This window comes from Canis lupus, chromosome 11, assembly GCF_003254725.2.
Source record: "Canis lupus dingo isolate Sandy chromosome 11, ASM325472v2, whole genome shotgun sequence".
Taxonomy (NCBI): domain Eukaryota; kingdom Metazoa; phylum Chordata; class Mammalia; order Carnivora; family Canidae; genus Canis; species Canis lupus.
The window spans coordinates 9,348,951-9,375,691 of record NC_064253.1 but is presented as its reverse complement, the minus strand read 5'-3'; the positions used below and the strand labels follow the sequence as shown (position 1 = coordinate 9,375,691).

Genomic DNA, 26,741 nt, shown 5'->3' with positions numbered 1-26,741 from the left:
AAAAGGAAGAAACTGGCCACATCACTATAGAAAGCCACCAATTACAGAGGTAGGGAGACACAGAGCAAAAAACAATGGAGATACAAAACAAAACAATAAGACAGTAGTCATAGTCCTTACATATCAATAATCACTCTAAATAACCTGTATATACAAGGAACAAGCCAATGGTTATGGGGGAGGATGGGCAAAACGGATGAAGGAAAGTGGTGGATACAGACTTCCAGTTATGAAATGAAGAGTTACAGGAATAAAAGGCACAGCATAGGAACACCATCAATGACATCATAATAACACTGTATGGTGACAAAGGGTAGCTACACTTCTGAGGAGCAGAACATAACAGCTTAAGGTATAGAGAGGCTGAATCATATTATACAGCTGATACTAATGTAACATTGTGTGTTGACTATATTCAAGAGAAAAAATAAGTATAATTTTTTAAAAAGTAAATGCACAAATGCCTGCATTTGATAATTGAGTTTCAAAAATAAAAAAGCTTCAAAGGAAAAAATAATCACCCTAAATGTAAATGGATTAAATTCACCAATCAAAAGGCAGAGAATATCTATATGAATTAAAAAAAATACAAACCCAACTATCCACTGCATAAAAGACACTCATTTCAGTTTTAAGAACACACACAGGTTTGAAGTAAAGGACTGGAAGAAAATATTCCATGCAAGTGGAAACCAAAAGAAAGGAGGGATAGCCATAGTATACCAGATGAAAAGACTTCAAGACAAAAATGACAAGAAGAGGCAAAGGTCATTATATAATGATAAAAGGGTCAATACAACCAGATGATGTAGCCACCATAAATATATACATGCCCACCGATGAGATCACCTAAATATTTTAAGGAAATACTCGCATAGACAGCAATATTAGTAGGTGATTAAGATATCCCACTATCAGCAATGATGTACCAGTGAGACAGAAATCAATTTGAAGATTGGAATTAAACAATATTTTAAACCAAATGGACCTAGTTATATCTAGAACATTCCATCCAATAGCAGTAGAGTCTATATACTTCTTAAATCCTCATCGAACGTGCTCCAGGAAAGATGATATGATAGGACATAAAAAAATATTAGTAAATTTAAGAAAACTGAAATCATATCAATTATCTTTTCTGAGCACAATGATATAAAGCTATAAATAAACAAAAGAAAAGCTGGAAAATCTACAAATATGTGGAAACTAAAGAAGACACTCCTGAACAATGAAATGGTCAAAAAAAAAAAAAAATCAAAAGAGAAAACTTAAAAATACCACAAAACAAATGAAAAACAAAAATACACACATCAAAACTTAGGGGGCAGGAGTAGTAGCAGTTCTGAGAAGAACGTTCATAGCAATAAATACATGTATTAGGAAATTTACAAGGTCTCAGGTCAACAACTTAAGGAACATCTCAAGAAACTAGAAAAGTAAGGAAAAATTAAGCTAAATTTAGCAAAAAGAAGAAAATAATAAAGATCAGAGAAAAATAAAGCTAGAAAAGCAACAGACAAAACTACAAGCTGTTCTTTCAAAAAATATACAAAATTAGCTACATTAGGAAAAAAAAGAGAAGAATCAAAATATTAAAAAGTAAATTTTATAACAGATAAACAGAAATACAGGAAAGAAACTACCATGAACAGCTATGTGGTAATTATATGACCCAGAAGAAATGAATAAATTTCTAGAGACATACAACCTACCACCACTGAATCAGAAGTGAAAATCTGAATAGTGAGTAAAGAGATTGAATGAGTAATAATAAAAATCTCACAAAACCCAGTACTAAACAGCTTCACTGGTGAAATCTAACAAATATTAAAAGAAGAATTAATTCAAATCCTTCTTAAACTATTCCAAAAAGGAGTGCCTGGGTGGCTCTGTCAGTAAAGGTTTCAGCTCTGGTCATGATCTCAGAGTCTTGAGATCAAGTCTTTAGTCAGGCTCCATGCTCAGAGGGGAGTCAGCTTGAGGATTCTCTCCTTCTCTCTCTCCCCTCTGCCTCCCTCTTCGCTCACACTCTCTCTCTAAAACAAAAAATAATAATAAAATATTTTAAAGGTGGGGAGGGGCACTTGGGTGGCCCAGTTCATTGAGCATCCAACTCTTGACTTTAGTTCGGCTCATGATCTCAGGGTTGTGAGATCGAGCCCCAAGTTGGACTCCATGGTCAGTGCTAAGTCTGAGATTCTTTTTTTCCCTTTCTCTCTGCCCCCACCTCCACTTGCATGTGCATCCTCTCTCTCTGAGTTAAATAAATCTTAAAAAAAAAAAAAACTCTTAAAAAATTTTTATAGGGGTGAATATTTCCCAACACATTCTATGAGGCAAGCATTAATTACCCTGATACCAAAGCCAAATCAGGACACTAAGAAGAAAACTGTACCAATATCCCTGATAAATATAGATGTAAAAAAGCTCAACAAAATACTAGCAAACCAAATTCAAGAGCATAATTAAAAGATTATACAGCATGACTAAATGGGATTTATCTTTGGGTTGCAAGGCTAGTTCAACATAAGTAAATCAATAAAATGTAATATATCACATTAATAGACCATACAGTAAAACTCACAAGATCATCATCAGTAGCTGCAGAAAAAGCTTTTAACAAGATTCAGTATCCTTTTATGATAAAAACCTTCAACGGATTAGGCATAAAAGAACATATTTCAACATAATAAAGACCTCCTAAAACAAACCCACAGCTAACATCATACTTAACAGAGAAAAAGGGAAAGCTTTTTCATAGAGATCAAGAACTAGACAAGAATGCCCACTCAATATTCTTATTCACTATAGTCCTGAAGTCCTAGCTAGAGCAATTAGGCAAAACAAAGAAATAAAAAGCAAATAAATTAGAGAGGAAAACGTAAAACCGTCAGTATTTGAAGATGGTATGATTGGTATATAGTAAATCCCAAATACTTAATCAAAGCACTGCTGACAGTAATAAACAAATTTCAAGACATAAAAATCAACATACAGAAATCAGATGCATTTTTATATACTAATAATCAAACATCTGAAAAAGAAACATAGAAAATTATCTCATTCACAGTGACTTTAATAAAGTACTTAGGAGTTAGTTTAACAAAGGGAGTGAAAATTATAGGACTTTGATGAAAAAGATTTTGAAAAAAATGCAAACAAATGGAAAGACACTCCATATTCATGTATGGGAACAATTAGTAACTTTAAAATGTCCATACTACTCAAAGCCATGTGTAGATTACATACAATCCCCATCAAAACAACATAACATATTCAAAGAAGTAGGGAAAAAAAATCTTCAAATTAGTGTGGAATCAAAAAATACCCCAAATATCAAAAGCAATCCTGAAGAAAAAGAACAAATGTGGAGGCAGGACACCTCCTGATTTCTAACTATATGACAATACATTATTATTATATATGATATATATATATTATATATAACTATATGACATTATTATATATTATATATATAATATATGTCATATATATTATAAATATGACAATATATTATTTTAGTAATAAAAATACTATGACACTGACATAAAAATAATCACAGGACCAAGTGAACAGAACAGAGAGCCTAAAATTAAATCCCTGCATATACAGTCAACTAGTATTTGACAAAAGAGCACAGAACACTGTATGGGGAAAAACTGTCTCTTCAGCAAATAGTGTGAGGGAAAAAAATGGATAAATGCCCCACAAAAATTAACTTGAAATGGATCAAGAAGCTAAACCTGAAACCCAACCCACAAAACTCCTAGAAGAAATCCTCTAGAAATTCCTCAACATTGGTCTTGGCAATGAGTTTCTGGAGATGACACCAAAAACACAGCAAAAGCAAGATTTAATAAATAGGATTACATCAAACTTAATTTCTGGACAGCAAAGAAACAAAACAAGAAGGCTACCTAAAAAATGGGAGAAAGTTTTCAAACGCTATGTACCAGACAAGAGGTTAGTAGCCACAAAACTGAGAATTCCTAAAACTCAGTTACAAAAAAACAAATCTGATGAAAAAATAGCCAAATGAACTAAATACACATTTTCCCCAAAAAAGAAATCCAAATAACCAACAGAAAATAAGAAAAAATGCTCAACAAAATAACGGCCTCTGGGTTTTTTAATTTCCAACAGTTCATCAAAGCGGGATGATATTCAACTAACATCTGGAACAAAGAGACGGTATGAATTATACTACCATACACTTCATTCAGAAATATACCATATTATGATCCTCTGCCAAATGCTGTCAGAAAATTCTTATGCTTTCTATCACTTTTCTCTTGGGGCAAATGTCTCCTCTATTTGTTATACTTTCTGGGCACCAATGAAGTTAACAATTATTCCCTGGCTTTCTAAAAATCTTTTGTGGGGACAAGGGGTCTTTTGGGGGAAAAGCAATAGCTTTTCAGTCAAAAATTTTTTCTCCAGAGATCTTTGGACACTACTGGCAATGGAAACCAATCTCTTTGCACTTGAAATGGCATTTATGTGATTTTCCTTATTATCCTATTTCTGTCAATCTTTCACATTACCAGATCATTCCAGAATTTTAAAAATTCTTATTTCTAATAAATGTCATTATTTTTAATAATGAAGCTTCAATACTTTACTACTACAGATGAAGAAATATTCCTTGTTTAGAATCCTTAGGATCTTACTAAGCTGACTGAGGGTTTTAAGTGGATCTACAAACATTCTCTACTTATTTGATCCAGTTTTCTCTATTCCTCATTATTTTCAGATTTTAGATCTGCTTACCAATTTTAACGTATAGAGTGATCAGTGACTCATGAGTTTAATTTTAATTTTTTCATTTTTATTGAACATATTTGACATAGAACATTGTATAATTTTAAGGTGTAGCACATGTTCTTTTGATAACGTATTTATTGTAATGATTGTGGTTATAGCAATATTTAGGACCACTACCATATTGTATAATTATAATATTGTTGTCTATATTCATGTAACATGCAGATTTCTATGGCTTATTTACTACTTGTTCCAAGTTTGCACCATTAAACATCAATTTTATTACCCCCCCTCCCAATCCCCTCATAATGTTTTACTGCTTTTTACAAGTTTATCCTTTGTGGAATCTAAAGCTAACTGAGATGATCTAGTACCTACTTGCTTTTCTGGGTCTGACTTATCTCACTTAGCATAATTCCCTCAAAGTTCATGCATGTTCTTGTAAATGGCAGGATATCCTCCCTTCTTGTGGCTGAAGAGTATTCTAATGTATACACACACCACATATATATTTTTATTCATTCATCCATTGATTCCCATTAAAATAGTTCTATTTCAGCTATTGTAAATAATGCTGCAATAAGCCTGTAAGTCTATCATTCTGAAAGTCTATTTTTATTTCCTTATACCTGTAAATGGAAATTGGGAGATCATGTAGTAATTTTTTTTTTGATTTATTGAGGAACTTCCATATCATTTTCCATAGCATTTGGACCAATTTACACCTCATTGTACTTTGCATTTCCCTCATGATTAGTGATTTTGAATGTCTTTTCATTTTTTAAAATAACATGAAAGAATGGAGAAGGCACTATCATTTTGTATGAAGGTACCATCTTTACTTGAATCTTTTCTAAGTATACCTAAAACTATGGCTTCTTTATTTCTTGACCCCGCCCCCCCGAAAAACTTCAAAGTATCTATATTCTCTACCTCAATATTTAACTGTGACACATTTTTAGCATGTTAATACATATTTTATATTGTCTAGATTATAAGTCATTAGATACAGAAGTAAAATATATTCTCTATCAGAGTATTTAGAATTCTGCCAAATGAGGGTGCCTGGGTGCCTCAGTTGGTTGAACATCCAACTTTTGATTTCAGCTCAGTTCATGATCTCAGGGTCATTAGATCAAACCCTGCCACGGGCTCAGTGGGTAGTCGGCTTCAGATTCTCTGTCTCCCCCTCTCCTTCTCCCTCTCCTAGTTTGTATGCACACACTTGCTGTCCTTCTCTCTCCTTCTAAAATAAATGTGTAAAAACGCCTGAATAAACTAGAATAGAGGAAGGGTCTATGTGATAAACCCTGACATTACAGGAGTTTCGACTACTGCTTATTTTGCCAGTTAACTTTCACATTAATCCCATAAGTACTAGCCCCCAAATGACAGATGTGGAATCTGATCATTGTAGTGGCTGCATGACTTTTCAAAAATGACTCAGTGGGAGGAATGGAAATTAAATTCACTTTAGTTTGAGCCAAAGTCTGTAACTTTTCTGTTATACAAAGTTGCATCTAGGCCTTTATTAACAAGTAGCATATACAAACAAGTACTAATTATTTGTTCCATGAGAATATTTTTCTAAATCTCCCTTGATTTTATATTCATTAAAGCAGAGTAATATGTAGCAGATCACTTTTACATTCTGTGCCTTATAGGCAATCAGTATGGCTTCTGGCCATAGCAAATAAAAGAAGTCAGGTCATAATACACTGTGAAACATCAAGATGTGGTTTGGATGTTAAATTCCATATATACACAACTGAGTAATGTTAATCCTATGCACAACAGGACTCCAGATGTGATACAAGGTGACATACATGAGCTATGTAACTGGCAAACATGTGACTTGTGTTATTCCTCAGACAACGTAAAGCTTATAAATATTAGTCAAGATAGAAACTAAAAACTGACTTTGAGAGAAATTTTCTCCAGTTATTCATGGCATATGTGTTCCTTGCACTGCCGCAATTTTTCATGTGAGGAATCAATGCAAAGATCTATTTTCAAAACCTATGTTGTATTTAAATGTATTTTGTAAAGTTAAATTATATTAAATCAATCAAATTCTACTAAAAAAAAAAGCTGAGTTTCAAAGGGCAGGCAGCAAATTATTCTAATGAACATGCAATTTTTTATCATTTTTATGTAAATTTGATTATATAAAATGTTAAGTAAAAACTTAAAGTCCTAAGATTCCTTGAAGTAATAAAATATTAGGACTTAAAATTTTACTTGCCGAAGATACTTAGGAAAAAACCCTTAATTATTGAGGTTTTAATGAAAGCTAGTAGCTTATCACAAAAATCATACTATCATCTGTATTCCACACTACAGGGAGAGAACTCAAAAAAAGATATAGAACTAGGAAATGTTTAATTTAAAAATTCTCCAACAGTTTAGAAAAGGGCAACTAAATATGGCATTAAAAAAAAAATTCCAAGCTCATGACAGATGCTTGAAAGGATTTTAATACCTTTTTATTTTTAAACTTCATTAGGTCCAAAATAAGGCTTTTTACATGTTAAGAATCAAGATTCAGTCAGATTTAGGGGAGCATCAGAAAGTTTTATTGGTCAGTTTTATGCATGTACATATATAGCAAGACATTATTTTAAATTGTTTTAAGGAGTCAATCCCATTTACAATTGCACCCAAAAGCATAAGATACCTAGGAAGAAACCTAACCAAAGATGTAAAGGATCTATACCCTCAAAACTATAGAACACTTCTGAAAGAAATTGAGGAAGACACAAAGAGATGGAAAAATATTCCATGCTCATGGATTGGCAGAATTAATATTGTGAAAATGTCAATGTTACCCAGGGCAATATACACGTTTAATGCAATCCCTATCAAAATACCATGGACTTTCTTCAGAGAGTTAGAACAAATTATTTTAAGATTTGTGTGGAATCAGAAAAGACCCCGAATAGCCAGGGGAATTTTAAAAAAGAAAACCATATCTGGGGGCATCACAATGCCAGATTTCAGGTTGTACTACAAAGCTGTGGTCATCCAGACAGTGTGGTACTGGCACAAAAACAGACACATAGATCAGTGGAACAGAATAGAGAATCCAGAAGTGGACCCTGAATTTTATGGGCAACTAATATTCGATAAAGGAGGAAAGACTATCCATTGGAAGAAAGACAGTCTCTTCAATAAATGGTGCTGGGAAAATTGGACATCCACATGCAGAAGAATGAAACTAGACCACTCTCTTTCACCATACACAAAGATAAACTCAAAATGGATGAAAGATCTAAATGTGAGACAAGATTCCATCAAAATCCTAGAGAAGAACACAGGCAACACCCTTTTTGAACTCGGCCATAGTAACTTCTTGCAAGATACATCCACGAAGGCAAAAGAAACAAAAGCAAAAATGAACTATTGGGACTTCATCAAGATAAGAAGCTTTTGCACAGCAAAGGATACAGTCAACAAAACTCAAAGACAACCTACAGAATGGGAGAAGATATTTGCAAATGACATATCAGATAAAGGGCTAGTTTCCAAGATCTATAAAGAACTTCTTAAACTCAACACCAAAGAAACAAACAATCCAATCATGAAATGGGCAAAAGACATGAACAGAAATCTCACAGAGGAAGACATAGACATGGCCAACATGCACATGAGAAAATGCTCTGCATCACTTGCCATCAGGGAAATACAAATCAAAACCACAATGAGATACCACCTCACACCAGTGAGAATGGGGAAAATTAACAAGGCAGGAAACCACAAATGTTGGAGAGGATGTGGAGAAAAGGGAACCCTCATACACTGTTGGTGGGAATGTGAACTGGTGCAGCCACTCTGGAAAACTGTGTGGAGGTTCCTCAAACAGTTCAAAATAGACCTGCCCTACGACCCAGCAATTGCACTGCTGGGGATTTACCCCAAAGATACAGATGCAGTGAAACGCCAGGACACCTGCACCCCGATGTTTATAGCAGCAATGGCCACGATAGCCAAACTGTGGAAGGAGCCCCGGTGTCCATCGAAAGATGAGTGGATAAAGAAGATGTGGTTTATGTATACAATGGAATATTACTCAGCTATTAGAAATGACAAATACCCACCATTTGCTTCAACGTGGATGGAACTGGAGGGTATTATGCTGAGTGAAGTAAGCCAGTCGGAGAAGGACAAACATTATATGTTCTCATTCATTTGGGGAATATAAATAATAGTGAAAGGGAATATAAGGGAAGGGGGAAGAAATGTGTGGGAAATATCAGAAAGGGAGACAGAACGTAAAGACTGCTAACTCTGGGAAACGAACTAGGGGTGTTGGAAGGGGAGGAGAGCGGGGGGTGGGAGTGAATGGGTGACGGGCACTGGGGGTTATTCTGTATGTTAGTAAATTGAACACCAATAAAAAAATAAAAATAAAAAAAAATAAATTGTTTTAATACAGGGACTCCTGGGTGGTTCAGTGATTGAGTGCCTGCTTTCAGACCAGGGCATGATCCTGGAGTCCCGGAATCGAGTCCCACATCAGGCTCCCTGCATGGAGCCTGCTTCTCCCTCTGCCTGTGTCTCTGCCTCTCTCTCTTTCTCTCTCTGTGTCTCTCATGAATAAATAAATACAACCTTAAAAAAAAAAAAGAGTAAATTGTTCTAATACAAAGTGTTATTGGATAAGCTCACTTCTTAAGCTTAAGATAAAATTTACACAAGATGGGGAAGACCTCTTTGTCAACCACAAAATATTGAACTAAAGTCAAGAATGTAAGAAATTCAGTTATACCTTATTCCTAGGTCAGATGACTCAACAGTTTTAAAATGTCCGTTTTCCTCCCAACTATTTTAGAGTCAGTGCAAGCCCAGTCAACATCCAAGCAGACTTTTTAGTAGAAACTGATAAAGGAATTGTAAGTTTTATGTAAAAATGTGAAGGACTCATACATTTAAAAAATATTGATCAAGAACAAAGTTGGTGGATTCATACTACCTGATTTTAAGAAATATTTTATTTTTTTAAGATTTTATTTATTTACTCATTAGAGACACAGAAAGAGAGAGAGAGGCAGAGACACAGGCAGAGGAAGAAGCAGGCTCCATGCAGGGAGCCTGATGTGGGACTCGATCTCTGGTCTCCAGGATCAGGCCCTGGGCTGAAGGCAGCACCAGACTGATGAGTCACCAGGGCTACCCCTTAAGAAATATTTTAAAGCAACTATACAGTGCAGTATTGGCATCAAGACAGATATACAGAAAATGGAGTCCAAAAATAAAAGGACACATCTAGAGTCAATTGGTTTCCAAAAAAGTTATACAAGCAATTTAATGAAAAAGAATTTTCAAAAAAATATTCCTGGAATCATTTGATATTTATATGAACAAAAGTTTTCCACCACTAATCCCACCATGTAAAATAATCAACTCAAAATCAATCATAGATCTTAATATAAAAGCTGGAAACATTGTACTATTCCACAAAGAACACATAAATGAAACTTTTTCAGGCTCTGGATTGGTCATAGTTACTAAATGGAACAGAAAAAACATTATTTGTTAAAAAATAATAGTATTTCAGCAACATTAACAGTATCTGCTCTTTGAAAACCACTTAGCAAAAATCAAGTCCAGAATGAGAAAATACATACCTGAAGAAACATTTGTAATGCAGAATATATATATTGAAAAACTTTCCAAGTACAGTAAGAACACATACCAATAAAAAAATATACAAAACAGGGGGATTCCTGGATGGCTCAGCGGTTTAGTGCCTGCCTTCAACCCAGGGCGTGGTCCTGGAGTCCCGGGATCAAGTCCCACATCAGGCTCCCTGCATGGAACCTGCTTCTCTCTTTGCCTGTGTCTCTGCCTCTCTCTGTCTCTCGTGAATAAATAAATAAAATCTTTAAAAATATATATACAAAACATTTGAAAATTTACTTTACCAAAATAGATACACTAATAACTATCCACAAGAAAACTTGTTCATAATTATTTATTGCTGAGATGCAAATTAAATCACAATGAGGTACCAGCAAACACCTTTTAGAATGTGTGTTATTAGGAAGACAATGTAGGATGGAAAAAATATGGAGCAAATTAAACACTCAAACACTATTACTGCAAATGTAAAATGGCACAACTAGTTTTGCCAAATAGTTTGGATTTTTTTTCCAAAAAGTTAAACATACACCTGGCGTATAACCAGCCATTCCACTCCTAGCAATATAGTTCTAAGATAAATTTTAAAAAAAGAATTTTTTTAAATAAATCAAAATGCGTGTTCTTATAAAGACTTGTAACACAAATGTTAATCACATTCTTATTTGTAATAGCCCCAAACTGGAAACAACCCAGATGTCCATCAACAAGTGAACAATGAATTACAAAATGTCCAGAAAAGGATCTAAGACTCAGTAATAAATGAACTAATGGTACATGCAGCATCATTGCTAAATTGAAATAATAATGCTGAAGGAAAAGGCAGATAGAAGGGGGTACATACTGTTGGATTACACTTATATCAAATTATGGAAAATATAAACTAATCTAAAATGGCAAAAAAGCTGATCCCTAAGGGTCTTAAGCAAGTTCAGTGGTTCAGGGGTTACAAAGAAGCACAAGTAAACTTTGTAGTAACAGATAAAGTCATTATTTTCATAATAGTGATGGATTACTGAGTACATATAAATATATATGTATGTATATACACAAACACCAAATTATTTATTTTGAATATATGTAGTCTATAGTCTATCATATTCCATCTATACCTCAATAAAGTTGAAAAACCAATCATGAAAGCAAAAGGTATACTGTTACATGGCTCCTATACGGTCACTGTAAACAAAAAAGGGCCAGAAGATGTAAAATTGCCTACTCAGCTGACTTCTCCCTCTACTAAATAAAAAATCCCCTTCCTGTATTTTTCCATTTTTGTCACTCATGTGATATCAAAGTTTGTGTGAAAACAGGTACAGTGAATTCCAGATTATGGAATCCTTATATAGTCAAGACGAGAAGGTATAGGTAGGTATTATCATCACTATGGCAAAACCTATGTCCAGTTTTCTCTCTTAAGGTAACATAGTAAACTACTTAAACATTTGTACATACCATCCAATTCATTCTAAAATAATTAAATTATTTTCAGGAAAATTTAGAAGAGGAGTTTTGTTTTCTTTTTAAAGTACATACAGTACTGATTCACATTCTATTTTTTTCCTTCTACAAGTATAGAAGTCTATTAGTCAAGAGAGACACGTGAAAGTTTCCTTTTAACAATAAAATCTCCCTAAAGCAATTGAGTTTAGAAGTAAGGACAGTGACAGAAAGCTCATTCTTCTATTTTCCGCTGGGTCAATTCCTTGTCTAATCAAATCAGTCACCCCTTGAAGAAAAGCAAGACATGTATCAACTGTGCACAGCATTCTAGAAGATAAATAGGAAAACATTTAACTGCTGGAGTCGTGGGTCCTGCCTTTTCCACAACATGGCACACACAGTGAAAGATAATGTTTATAAGACAAAATCTGGTAAGTTGAGGCTGATTATGGCTAGAGAAGTTGTATCAATTTTAGTCTCTTTAGACTCCGTAAGACTATCTCAAGCATTACAGAGATCAAAATCCCAAACATATCCATCACACATTTGTAGCACACATACTATATGTGTTACCACCAGGAAGCCCTGAGCTGGAGGGATTTATGCTCATATGCCACAGGAAAAGTTAGCATAAAAAGTAATATTGAATTTTCTATTCCTCTGTGTTAAGCTAAGTATGATTTGTTTTCTCTAGTTTTCCCCAACAGCTGCAATCCCTCTAATACCATTTCTTCCAAGTCTGATTTATGAAAAATTATATTCCTGAAAATGCACGAAGTATAATAGTTTTGTTACTTTTTCCTATATATATTTTTTTCAGAGCCTTGTATATCTTGTGAATAAGATCAAAACACCTAATACTTCAGTGAGATTACAACAGCTATTTGTTTTTGTTTTTAATGTAAAAGACCTACCATCATTGCTTATCTTTGTTAGTTGTAAGTCAATTAAACAAGATAGTACATAATTAAACTATGAAATCATATGTATTATTTACAAGACTCGAATTCCTCTTATTTTTAGTGTTAGAAATTCAAGAGTTCATTCACTTTTGGAAGAAGGGTAAAGGTTATGAAAGTCCTCCTTTGCCTGGGGCGGGAGGGGAGGGAAGGAAATCCTAAACAATAGAGTTCAAGGCTTAAGGTATCAGAGAAATGGTAAATAAAAGAAATAATCCCCTTTACCGTCCCAGTTTACTGCCCAGAGAGCAGATCATAGTCCCATGGTTTCACCACAGTAGAGAGAAGAGCCAGAGCCCAGTCATCTCCCCCAGTTAAGCACAGGGATCTGGAAGTCTGGAGACACCAAGGCAGGTAGAATTAATTTGGTTACCTAGCAAAAAGGGGAGAGTTGCAAAGAGAGAATAGTCTACAAATCTACAGAGCATCATCACCCACACATGTGAAGAAATTGCCTAACACCCAGGAAGAACCTGGGTGCCTAACACCTTTAAGAACCTTAAAGCATTAAAGTAAAAATGTCCTTGTCAGTGTGGAAAACCTTTCCATTCAAGAGGCACATATACAGGATTCAGTTTTACCTCAGAACAGGTTAACATTGTCTCTAAATAAGGCACTGTCCTAGCCTTACCTAACAAAATTTAGGAGACCCCAAAGAGTCAACTGCTTCCAAATAACCTAACTGCATCTCTACACAGAGCACCAAAATATTTATAGAAATATAAAAGTATCTAGCACTCAAGAAGGTAAAATCCATAAAGGCATCCAATTACAAAATCCCTAGGGATACAAGCAGCCAACTGTGATCCATAAGTAAAAAAATAAAAATTAAAAAAAATCACGCAAACACAATCAGCGATATTTATAAATTGCACTTCATGAAAATTAACAACTCCTGTTCTCCAAAGAACACTTCTATAAGAATGAAAAACAAGATACAGACCATTAAAAAAAAAAAAAGGCATTTCCAAGTTCTATATCTGATAAAGGATTTCTACATAGACCATCTAAAAAACTAAATACTGGACCAAATATTTAAATACTTAATACACCACAGTAAATACAGTATCACAAACATGCAGGTGAAAGAATACTCAAGATTAGTAATTAAGGAAATGTGAATTTAAACTGAGAAAATAGCACGCACTTGTTAAAATGACGAATATTTTAAAAGCTTCATCATACCTAGCAAGATTTTGAAGAAAGTGCAACTCTTAAACACTGGAACGAATAATGAAAGAAACACTTTCTAAAATATTTTGGCAGCTTCTTAAAAGGTGAAACAGACAAGTGACATACAATCCAGCAATTACACTTGCAGGTATTCCCTCAGGATAAATGAAAACATCTGTTGATACTGCTTCTACTTATAACTGCCAAAACCTAGAAATAATTCAAATATGCAATAAAAATAAATGGAGAAGTGCTGATATAGTCTTACAATGAACTACTTCTCCACAAAAAGGAGTTGGTTACTGAATACAGAGCAATGTGGGTGAATCTCAAAATTATTTTAAGAGGAAGTAGCAAAACCAAAAAAAAAAAAAAAAACTGTGCATACTCTAGAATCCTGTTTTCATACAGTTTTACAAATTCTAACTAATCTTGTGACAGAACACAGATCGACAGTTGTCCAGAGATAGAGAGGTGCAGAGAGGGATTAGAGGAAGTGATGACAAATAGGCACAAGACAATTTGGGGGTTGGACATTTCATTTTCTTGATTGAACCGATAGGGTTTCCCAGATGTGTACACAGAATAAAACTTAAATTGTACACTTTATAGATATGATGTGACCATGTATCGAATTCCAATAGTTCTTAAAAGCAGTTTTTAATCCGACGATTAAGAAAAATTTACTTCAGAATTTTGGTTATTTTAGGAATTGCACTAAAACAAACAAAAATCTTTGCGTCTTACATATCTTCATTCATTTCTTACCAGAGTGAAGTGATGTATTTGGTGGACAAACTCCAGAGAAGAAAATGCAACACCTGAACGAGCCCCCTTCTGGGGTGCCTTTTCTCAGACCGGCTTTCCAGGGAGTATTCATTCTGGTTTTCCCTCTGCTGTGCAGCAAGAGACCTGGACTGTTTAAAAAAAAAAAACCCACTTGTATTTAAAATGAATAACCCATATTGTGTTAAAACTAGCCTTCATTAGTCTAACAAGTATATGTGAAAGTTTACCACGTACCAAGTACTGATCCTCGCTCCATGGATAACAATCACCAAGAGATTCTTGGTTTCTGTGCTCACAAATCGGACCCTATTCTAGTGTCAGTGTGGTTGATTTAACTTTTGGATCAAGTGCTTCACTATCCCTTGTTTCCGTAGCCTTTTCCCCTGTCCATAATTTATAAAAACAAATACCAGAACATGTAGTTTTGTGCCCTATCACTTAACTCCCCACCCTGAAATCCTCCTTTTATACTCTGGCATTAGGGGTTGCCAGAGACAGACGGTGTGAAACCAGTTCACCTGAAGGGCTTATTAAACACAATTGATGACACTCATACCTAATGTTTGTGATTCACTTGACCTGGGGTGGGGGAAGCACACGAATTTGTGTTTCTAACAAGCTCCCAGGTAAATCTAATGCTGCTAATCATTAAACCACACCTTGAGAACCATTGTGTTAAAAGACCCCTGCAGGTACTAATATGAATTTAAAGAGAGGCTGACTCCTGGGGATAAATATTTAGCCTCCTTTTAGAACTGGTCATATGTTGACTAGAAAAGGTAAGAATGGAACAATTGCTTTGTTCCTGACCCTGTAACTTTCAACTTTTCACTTTTGAGTCTGACGTTAGCTGTGATCTTGTCATGTATGGCATTTGTTATGTTAAGCAACTTTCTATTTCTAGGGGTTTTTAATAGACATGTAATTAACATAACATTATATTAGTTTCAGGTGTACAACTTAATAATTCCATATTTGCATATATTGCAAAATGACCACATGGTAAGTCTAGTTAATAACCATCGACACACAGTCCTATCATTTTTTTTTTCTTATGGTGTGAAATTTTAAGATTTTCTCTCTTAGCAACTTTCAAATACACAAGAGAGTATTATAAACTACAGTCACCATGCCTATGACTTAATTTATTTTATAATTGCGAGTTTGAACCTTTAGAACCCCTTTACCCATTTTGCCCACTTCCTACCCCCATCCCTGGCAAACACCAATCTGCCATGTATATGAATTCTGTTTTTGTTGTTTTAGATTCCACATATAAAATCATACAGTATTTGTCTTTGTCTGACTTACTTTGCACAATGCCCTCAAGGTCATCCATGTTATTGTACAAGGCATGATTTCCTTCCTTTTTTATAGTTGGATAATGTTCCATTTTGTGTATGTATACCACATTTTCTTTATCCATCCCTCCACCGAAACACACTTAAGTGTTTCCACATCTTGGCTCTTCTAAATAATGCTGTAATGAACATGGGAGTTCAGGTATTCTTTTGAGTTACTGTTTATTTTCTTCAGAAAGATACCCAGTGGAATTGCTGGGTTATATGGTAGTTGTATTCTTAAATTTTGGAGGAACCTCTAAACCATTTTCCATAGCAGTGCACCAATGTACATACCCACCAACAGAGAACAAGGATTGCACATCCTCTACATGCCTGCCAAGACTTGCTGTCTCTTTTTAATATCTGCCATTCCAACAAATGTGAGGTGCTATCTCGCTGTGGTTTTGATCTGCAATTCCCTGGTGATCAGTGATGATGAGCATCTTTTCATGTACCTGTTGGCCATCTGTAGGTCTTCTTTGGAAAAATGTCTATTCAGTTACTTTGCCCATTTTTAAATTGGATTATTGATATGCTTGTTTCGCATTAGAATTGCATGAGTTATTTATATATTTTGAATACTAACCCCTTGCCAGATATATTCCTACCAAAAGTCTCTTCATGAAAATCTAGATTTTTTTTTTAACTATCAAGTGCCTCAAAATCACATTCAGCCTCTAGCCATTACCTAATTTAAAACCACTTCCACATTTTTGGTTATTTTTGACAGTAGCATCCCAGTACCAAAATCTGTATTAATTTCACAAAGCTACCAGAAGAAATACCACACAGTGGGTGGCTTAAAACAACAGAAACTGATTCTCTTGCAGTCCTGAAGGCTGGCAGTTCAAAGTCATGTTATCAACAGAACCATGCTCCTTCTGAAATTCTTCCTTGCATCTTCCCAGCTTCCAGTAGTGGCCACAATTCTTGTTTCTTAGTCTGTAGCTCTATCACTATGATCTCTGCCTCTGTCAGCCCCTTGACATTTTCCCCATGGGTCTCAGTACCTAAATTCCTCCCTACTTACTAGGATACCAATCACACTGTTAGGGCCCATCCTAATGACTTCATATGGACCTGATCATATCTGCAAATACCCTATTTAAAAATAAGGTTATGTTTCCAGGGACCAGGGGTTATGACATCAACATATTTTTGTGGGGGGTAGGAGACACAAATCAGCCCATGGCAGAGACCAAGCCATCTCACTAAGTAAGCCCTGTGAGTGATTTTGTGATCAAGTGTGTTTTTTTTTTTTTTTTTCCCTCCGTTAGTAAGGATTTATGGGCCTATAATTTAGGAGTCTTTTTGGTTTCTAGAGGCGCAATTCTCCTTATTTCCTCTTGGAGTTTTTTTTTTTTTTTTTTTTTTTTTTTTTTTTTTTTTTTTTTTTTTTTTTTTCCTCTTGGAGTTTTTAAATATCCTTTTCATTCAACAAGAAAGAATTACCAAATTGGCTTTCTTCCCAGGATTTATATTTATATATTGATAAGTCATTATCATTTTTCCCCTGGATAATTCAGCATAACACTCCACTGAATTATAATTCACAAGAGGGAAAACGGAAGACACTTTTGCAGAGTTTGGGTGCAAACTGAATAATTTGTAGGAGATGCTAAGAGATGTAGGGATCAGTTTGGCTGCTGTTTCTGAGTTGAGATTAGGGCAAGTGGGAACACTGGGAATTGAGTATTATTACATGGTGAGGGTAGTTTAGCAATAGGTACCCTCAGTAATAGGTGGGCATAGAAATGTAGGTCTGGTATCATCACTGATAACAAAGCAGTCATCAGCCAAAGAGGGGGTTGTTTTAGCATTCTTCAGCTGCAGTACAACTCCTTTGGGGAAAACGATGTTCTGTATTAACTTTGCAGCTGGCTCTGTGTGTGCTCTCAGGACTGAGTAATTGCAGGGGTTTCTCTTCTCTCTTTTAGTTCAATTTCCTCTTTGTCTTTTTCAGTCTGGAGAGTTCTTTACTCTCTCATGACTAAAATTCTACATGGTGTGGACTGTTCCCAAATATCCTTACTTCATGTTGTCCGACTGACCACTGTAGATGTCAGTTTCTTCATATCGTGTTCCTTTAAGGCTATGTTTTTGCAAAGGAGTTCTTGTTTATGTTTTTTATCCTCTACTGCTTCTTGTTGATGTTGGTTTTGATTGGTTTGGGGAAGAGAGAGAGTTAAGAAATGCCATGCTCCTCCATACTAGACTCAAGTGAAGAAATTATTTTTATCTTAAGTCAGAATAAGTACCTGAAGTGGGATCTTAGTATTTATTCAACATGGGATGAGTTTGATAGGGATGCAACTCTGCAATGATAATATGATCAGTTAGCCACTACAGTGAAAAACTAAACTACAGAAAGGATAACATAGGTATTTTGTTTATGTGTATATGTAATTTCTGATTAACACATAAGATTAGGTCTAACTACAAACAACACCTTTTTGGAAAATAATCACCCACTCCAGTTATCTTTATGCAAGTTATTTTTCCACAAGTCAGAAAATTAGTATTATTCTATATATTGCCCCTAAGAAGATCATCCTCATTCAAAACTGGAATTCTAAACAAAATGAATATCAAAAATGATCATTTGTAGAGGAATGACAAGGAGATGGATATTGATTATTTTAGGATCTTGGTGGTACATTAAAAATTGAAATCGACTTTATGAAGTACATTTTAAGGACACAGAAGTATAATACTTTCATAGCAATCCTGAAATAACAATTTACTTTCTTTTTTTTTTTTTTTTTTTTTTTTAAGAAAGGCTGTTAGGGGCACCTGGATGGCTCAGTCTGTTAAGTGTCTGCCTTCAGTTCAGGTCATGATCTCAGGGTCCTAGGAATGAGTCCCACATCGGGCTCTCTGCTCAACAGGGAGTCTGCCTCTCCCTCTCCCTCTGCCTGGTGCTCCCCCTGCTTTTGCTTGCTCTCTCTCTGTGTCAAGTAAAAAAATAAAATCTTTAAAAATTAAATTTAAAAAGGCCTTTAAAACTAAGTGGAAATTATGAATGTTTGGAAAAAGTTGAATAATTTTAACAAAGGTACCAAAAAAATCCACACACTCAAAACTATTAAAAAAAAAAGAAAAGAAAAAACAACTGGTACTTGCAAACATTTCACTCCATTTATATTTGTGAAATTCATTTTCTGGTATACACATAAAAGAAACATTTTTAAAAATTTAATATGAACTTCTTTGAACTGACATCTCATTTCTGGGAAATGCTATGGTTGTCACACATACTTGTCACAAAAGCAATTACTCTGAGTGCATTTTCAAGTAACAAATATTAAAGAGGTAGACGGTCACAACATGGTATGAATGTTCATTCACACAAAATTAAAATAGCAGTAGCAGTAAGTAAAACAATCCTGTCAGTTAAATGAAGTTAAGGCCAGTCTGGGGAAGATGCTTAGTAAAGAAAATGGAAAAAAAAAAAAAAAAAAAAAAAGCACTCTTAAAAATAGAGGCCCATCTTTTGAAAGGAGTTGTGCTAAACATAAAAAAGAGAAAGCATGAGAAATAAGAGAGTGGGTGAGGAGTGAAAGTGATAGAAAGAACCTATTTTTGTTTTAAATACATATTACCAAGACTCATGTACAAAGCAAAAGATACAGGGCTTCTCAGGTCTGGCAAACACTTTTGCAAGCAATGAATTCCAAAATAACTTTTGACAGGAGAATTTGTTTATATTAGCATATAATCGCAACTGGAATATACTGCTACTGTTTAAAAAAAAAAGAAATTTTAAAAATCCTTCAAGGATATAGAGACTTCTTTTTTTTTCTTCTTTCTATAAATTTATTTTTTATTGGTGTTCAATTTGCCAACATATAGAATAACATCCAGTGCTCATCCCATCAAGTGCCCCCGTCAGTGCCCATCACCCAGTCACCCCCACCCTCCACCCACCTCCCCTTCCACCACCCCTAGTTCGTTTCCCAAAGTTAGGAGTCTCTCATGTTCTGTCTCCCTTTCTGATATTTCCCACTCACTTTTTCTCCTTTCCCCTTTATTCCCTTTCACTATTTTTACATTCCCCAAATGAATGAGACCATATAATGTTTGTCCTTCTCCGACTGACTTATTTCACTCAGCATAATACCCTCTTCTAAGAATTTATAAGAACCCTAGAAGTTAAAAATCTGATGGAACATAATCAAGGACATTTTAAATAATGTTAATTGTAAAAACGTTTTCCATTTTCAAACAATTTTAGTTCTTGTGTTACCAACATTTAACATAAATCAAAGTTAGGTATTGTACAAGGTATGGGTGTCTTTTGGGAGAAAATTAGAAAGGTTTCATTACACCATTTGAGGTCAAACAAACATTGCTACTTTGTTTACCCTTTCACAAAATAAATATTAAATTCTCTAAGTTTAAAACAACCAATTCTCCTCGTTTTTATAACCTATATTTTAATATATTTGCAGTTTAGTTATACATATTTTTAGTAAGAGGTCTGCTTTTTTGGAAAATGCAACATTGAGCTTTTACAAATTCAGCCTGTCAAACAAGAACCTCAGGAGAGGTAGATGGATCTTGGAGAACAGCTTCTTGAATCTATAAGGAGCATCTACAGGTCTAATAAGGCTGTTTTACATTCATAGTTGGATGGTGTCCTGGAAACATTCCACAGATGCAACATACAGCCTAGAACATTCCTTAGACAAACTCCACGTTAAAATCGTTTTGTCCTTACTAACTTCTCTTCAGAAATCAGCTTCATCTTTAATAACGTCAGACAATCTCCTTAATTTAGCCACAGGGTTAGGTAAGACGAGAGAAACCACTCACTGTCTATAAAAGGTAGATCCCAAGGGCAGGCTCAGGTGTAGGCAACTTTAGAGTATTAATGAACTGTACACTACACTGGTTTGGAGGGCCCTGGCCCATCAATGTTGGTTTACTTCAAGAATTTTGGATATTATATAACAGTATCACTTCAGTAAAAAACCTTAGCCATTAGCATAGTGACTTTTCTGAGTTCTGCGATGACATGTTTTCTAAACGTCGTAACGGTCATCAATTAACGTTATTGTTAGTCTTTTATATCCTTACAGCTTTTCTGATTACTTCTCAGTTATTGAAAGAATACTGTTGATATTACCCCCTATAGTCATGAGTGTATTTCTTTTTCCAGTTTGTCAATTTCTGCCTCACATATTTGGAAATTGAATTTTTAAGTCAGTATATGCTTATGTATATCTTTCTGATGAATAAGTTCTTTTGTCATTATAAAATGCCCTTCTTACTATTAATAATAATTTTTGTCCTGAGTTTTATCATTATTGTGTACTGGCAATATCTTTTTCCTTTTTATTTTATTTTATATTTTTTTACTTTAACTAAACTTGTATCCTTAAGGGTGACTCTTTTTAACAGCCTGGTAGTCAAAGGGCTCCATCTCTTTAAAGATGACATAGATTACCTAGGAAATAGGGTTTCATATTTTCTTTGTGAAAACTTACACTAAGGATTTCCAGGGAGAACTTGGGGCTCTCTATTTGGAGCTGACATGTAATCACAGATCTTCCAGCAGAGTGAGTGACTTTTAGAAAATTGGACCAATGAGCTACACCTTGGTGTGAATATGGGGCTCCTGCTTTCTATACAGGGCACTTTCTTACAAGAGCACCACCTTTCTTGTGTTTCTTACCTGAAAAGGTTTTCTAGAAGTATTCCACTGTCCCTCCCCAAACCCTGAAACACACAGAAAAAAACACAGGCATTTTCATTAATTTTTACTCTTATTTAGCAAAAGTTCAATGAAATGACTCTAGAAATCACAATCACTCTTGGTGAAACCTATCTCCAAGCTTGTCTCTGGGCATGTATGCTTGAGGATGGAGAAGAAGTCCAGGTTTCAATTTTCCTAATTATTTCACATTGGAAAGTCACAGTTCCGAATTCTTATGTCAGATAGACAGGTGTGTGTGTGTGTGTGTGTGTGTGTGTGTGTGTGTATGTCTGAGAGAGAATGAGAGATGACTGCCTTCTAATAAATTGGTGAATGGCTGTGAATATGCTCCTAAAATGATATTTAGGATATTTTTTATCATTACTGTTGGACAGGAAGCCCTCTGTTATTGTTGAAGATACAACATTAGTAATACGTAGTTTCCACACCAAAAGAGCTTAAAATTCAACACTGATATTGCGGTAAAACAATTGTGTAAAAATCATAATTCAAAGAAGATAAGGCCTTCTTCCACAGATAAGTGTAAAAAAATAGGTTGCCTGGGTGGCTCAGTTGGTCAGGCAACCAACTCCTGATTTCGGCTCAGATCATGATCTCAGGGTCATAAGATGGACCCCCGTGTCTGGCTTCACACTGCTTCACACTGATGGGGGGAGCCTTCTTGGGATTCTCTCCCTCTCCCTTTACCCCTTCCTCCTCTTAAAAAAGAAAAGATTAAGAGTAAAAGGTGAACAATGCCAGGAACATGAAGAATGACTCCATGAAGACTCTACATTGCATGCGTTTATCCATACAGTAATCTTAGAAGATACACACAAGAGAGGTGACTATTATCCTCACTTTACAAATGCTCTCAGCATCTATTTACCTAGCCCACATTCATCCAGCCAAGAGATAATAGAATAATTATTCTAACTCAAATCATCAAAATTCAAACATAGAGGGAAATATGAATTCTACTCTAGAATTCATAGTTCATTTGCCCTCTATTTCTAACCGCCAAAATAATCTAAACTAAATCATTTAATTCATTGGTCCCTGCACTCTGTGGTATAAAAGCAGATATTTTTATACTGATGATCTTAAGTTAGTTATCAAGTCCTTTAAGGTTGTCACATATGTCATATACCAAAATAATTTCAGAACTTTCCATTGACAAATTACAGAGGAAGGAAATAGGAAGTGTAAGTTTTCACAAAGAAAATATGAAACCCTATTTCCTAGGTAATCTATGACTCAGAAAAACACATTCAAATAAATCATTCTGAAAGACTGATATTAGATAAATAATAGCCAGTGTGAGAAGGAATCCAAGAATAGGGAAATGGCCATATCACCTCTCCCCTTTTTGCTTCTTTTAATATAGTGCTTTATTTGGAACTCCTTATTCCAGTTTGTAATAAGAACTTGATGCTTTGGCTTCATTCCTCACCATGTGTGGGTGATTATGGAGGAGGATGGCTGTCTGTCAAAAAGCAGATGATGCCCACAGAATGTCTGAAAATATAAAACTGCTTATTGCAAAGTGATTGCTTGGGTTTATCTGCCATGCACAGACTGTCTGGTCGATAGACAATGTAATTTGAAGGAGACAGTTGTGTTGACATGTAGTATTGAAAACACCCCTTTAATTCTTAATTAGCAGCGTGAACTGAATTTCTTAATTTTTTGAAAGAGATACCTGAAAACTAATCACTATATGACACTGCTTATAGTCAACATTATTTCATTATTAGCAAATAATGCACTTATCATTCACTTTGTCACTATTTTTAAATATCATAAAGCTTCATCTGTTTTTGATTGTAATATTTTTAAATTCCAAGATATTAATATTCCCTTCTATTAGTCATTTAAGCATACAGATGTTGTTTGCATTTATTTTTGAAAAATCTATCCATGATAGGCTAAAAGTATTGTGGTAAAGTTAGATTTACTTGCAAAAATTCTAAAATAATCAATCAAATGTAAATTTTATAATTTATAAGAATTGTACAAGATGAATGAATGTGATAAATAAATATTCTCACTAAACTCCATGTAGAATTTATAGGATTACTTAAATTTTCTTTGTAAATCAAATAGTATATGAAATGAATAGACAAATATACTTAGCAGTGACCACCCTCCATGTATTCCTTTTTAAAAGTGCTTTCAGAAAGATTAATAAATAAAATGACTAGCTTAAAATAATGCAGTGTGTGCTCAACTGCTACAATCTACACTAAAATTTTTATTCACCATTCGTTTTATAAGTTTTACATTTTGGTTTAAAAAAGAACTCAATATTTTAGGGAAATTCTCACAGGCGTACTGCCTTTTTCACTTTGGGAAATATATAAGATTAAAATAATGAATACATTGTAGCTACTTATGCCAATATTTCCCTTGATAGGATGGATTTCTAAATTTTTTAAATTTTTTAAAATATTTTATTTATTTCTTCATGAGGGACACAGAGAGAGGCAGAGACATAGGCAGAGGGAGAAACAAGCTCCCCATGGGGAGCTCAATGCAGGACTAATTCCCAGGACCCCAGGATCACACTCTGAGTCAAAGGCAGACACTCAACCACTAAGTAACTCAGGTGCCCCGAGGATAGATTCTAAAAAACTTGAATTCCTTTGGGGCACCTGGGGGATGCAGTCCATTAAGCATCTCACTCTTGGTTTGGGCTCAGGTGGTTATCTTGCTCAGTGCAGAGTCTGTGTGGGATTTTCTCCCTCTCCCTTTGTCCATACCTCGCTTGTGTATGCATGCACTCACATCCTCTCTCTCTCTCTCTCTCCCTCATCAACCAATCAATCTAATACAACCCACAAAGCTTGAATTCCTTCATCTACTAGTCTGCTGAAATGACTAAGAATGTTACTGGAAGCATCTGTATTTGTATTAACAAAGCATTCATCACCTTGTGTTCAACTACTAAAAAGATTCACAGTACTAAATCATGTTCTCTTCATGGAAGAGCTTCATTACAAGCAGTGCAACGGCAACAAGAGAAATATGCATCACAAGGCATCCATGGTCACAGACATAGCCTCTCTGTTCTCTCAGTCCTGGGCCCTATAGTACACACCATGTCTCTTCCAGTACAGAAGCACCACCTATGTGTGTATAAAACACCTTAACCTCAAGAAGTGTGATATTTTTTTCATAGTGGAGAGAGGGTCTGTTGTGGTGAGCTGGTCATGAAGGCATAGTCTAGGCACATTCATGTTATGTGACCATCTGTGATGTGTTTTCCAACATCAACAACCAGTTTTCTAATTCTTCAACACCAGGTAGATGTCCAACAATTCAATTCGAACTCTAACTATTCAGAGCCAGCACAGATCCCACAGGTTACAGGTACAGTCCCATAAGACTGCCCTAACATACTAGCTGTAAATTAGGGTACTCAATCTACTTGCATTTCTGTTTTGCTGACTACAAGTTTAGAGGTTCTCATGACCCTCTCCATTCAGGTTCCATAATTTGCTAGTACAACTTACAGAACTCGGAGAAGTACCATATTTACTATTCCAGGTTTATTATAAAGGATACAATTCTGGGCACTTGGGTGGCTCAGTCAGTTAAGCATCCTGCCTTCGGCTCAGGTCATGATCTCGGGGTCCTAGGATGGAGCCCATGTCAGGTTCCCTGTGAAGAGTCTGCTTCCTCCTCTCCCTCTGCCTCTCTCCCCTCCCTCCCTGCTTGTGCTCTCTGGTCTCTCTCTATCTCAAATAAATAAATAAAATCTTTTAAAAAAAGAAAGAAAGATACAACTCAGGAACATCCAAATGGAAGTGATGCATAGTGCAAGGTACGGGGGTGTCAAAGGTGGTACAGAGCAGCCACAGTCTTTCAGGCATGTACGCCATACCAGCATGTTGATGTGTTCTGCAACCTAGAAGCCCTCCAAATTTTAATTGTTTGAGTTTTTATAACCCAATCTTCAGCCCCTCTCTCTTCCCCCCAAATCAGGGCCTGGGTGAACTGACAGATCCAAAGCTCTAAGTATATGGTTGTTGCCTTGGATGACTTGAACCCATCCTGAAGAATCATCTCATTAGTGTAAAAAAACAAAAACAAACAAACAAACAAACCTCTGACACTCAGTAAATTCCAAAGTTTTGGCAAATACATAATACTATCCCATCCCTAACCTCATACTCCATGGAAACAAGGCAAAAATCATAAATCCAGTCATTATTACCAAATAATGCTGATAGGCTGGAACATCCTACTCTTGAAACAAATTACAAAACCACAGTTACATAACATTATTTATCTCTAGTTAATTTATTTTATAACATTGGCCAAACATCACTACTGTGCTCCAGGTAACTTTGGAGGTAAGAATGTGATCAACTCAAATGGGAGAGATTAACCTGTACTATGTGGGATCTGTAATGAGAAGGCTAGCAACACAAGTTCATTTGTTTAAAATATAGAGACTTAATGTCCTCCGATAATGTTAACATATTCCTCTTTCTATTGGAAGGTAGAAACTAGGGGCAGCCTGGGTGGTTCAGTGGTTTAGCGCTGCCTTCGGCCCAGGGCAGTGATCCTGGAGACCCAGGATCGAATCCCACTTCAGGTTCCCTGCATGGAGCCTGCTTCTCCCTCTGCCTGTCTCTCTCTCTCTCTCTCTCTCTCTCTCTGTCTCTCATGAATAAATAAATAAAATCTTAAAAAGAAAAGGAAACTCAGCAAATCAAAGCTAAAAACACAATTCATGGGCACCTGGGTGGCTCAGTCAGTGAAGTGTCTGCCTTCCGATCAGGTCATGATCTCAGTGTTCTGGAATCGAGTCCTGCATTCATTGAGCTCCATACTCAGCAGGGAGTCTGCTTCTCCCTCTTCCTCTGCCCTTCCCTCTTGCTTGTGTGCATGCTCTCTTGCTCTTATTTGCTGTCTTTCTCAAAT

At 35.4% G+C, this 26,741-nt stretch overlaps 2 long non-coding RNA genes across 2 annotated transcripts in view; both read left to right on the top strand.

Annotated features, from left to right (window-relative positions):
- Positions 1 to 308: 308 nt before the first annotated feature.
- On the top strand, positions 309 to 15,189 carry LOC125756034 (uncharacterized). The gene is made up of 2 exons (XR_007413899.1): positions 309 to 352; positions 14,751 to 15,189. It is a non-coding gene; the product is annotated as an uncharacterized LOC125756034 (long non-coding RNA).
- Positions 15,190 to 26,074: 10,885 nt separating this feature from the next.
- Positions 26,075 to 26,741, top strand: part of LOC125756033 (uncharacterized) — a 58,991-nt gene continuing 58,324 nt past the window's right edge. Inside the window, exon 1 of the long non-coding RNA XR_007413898.1 lies at positions 26,075 to 26,167. This is a non-coding gene — a long non-coding RNA (uncharacterized LOC125756033). The remainder of the gene's footprint in view (positions 26,168 to 26,741) is intronic.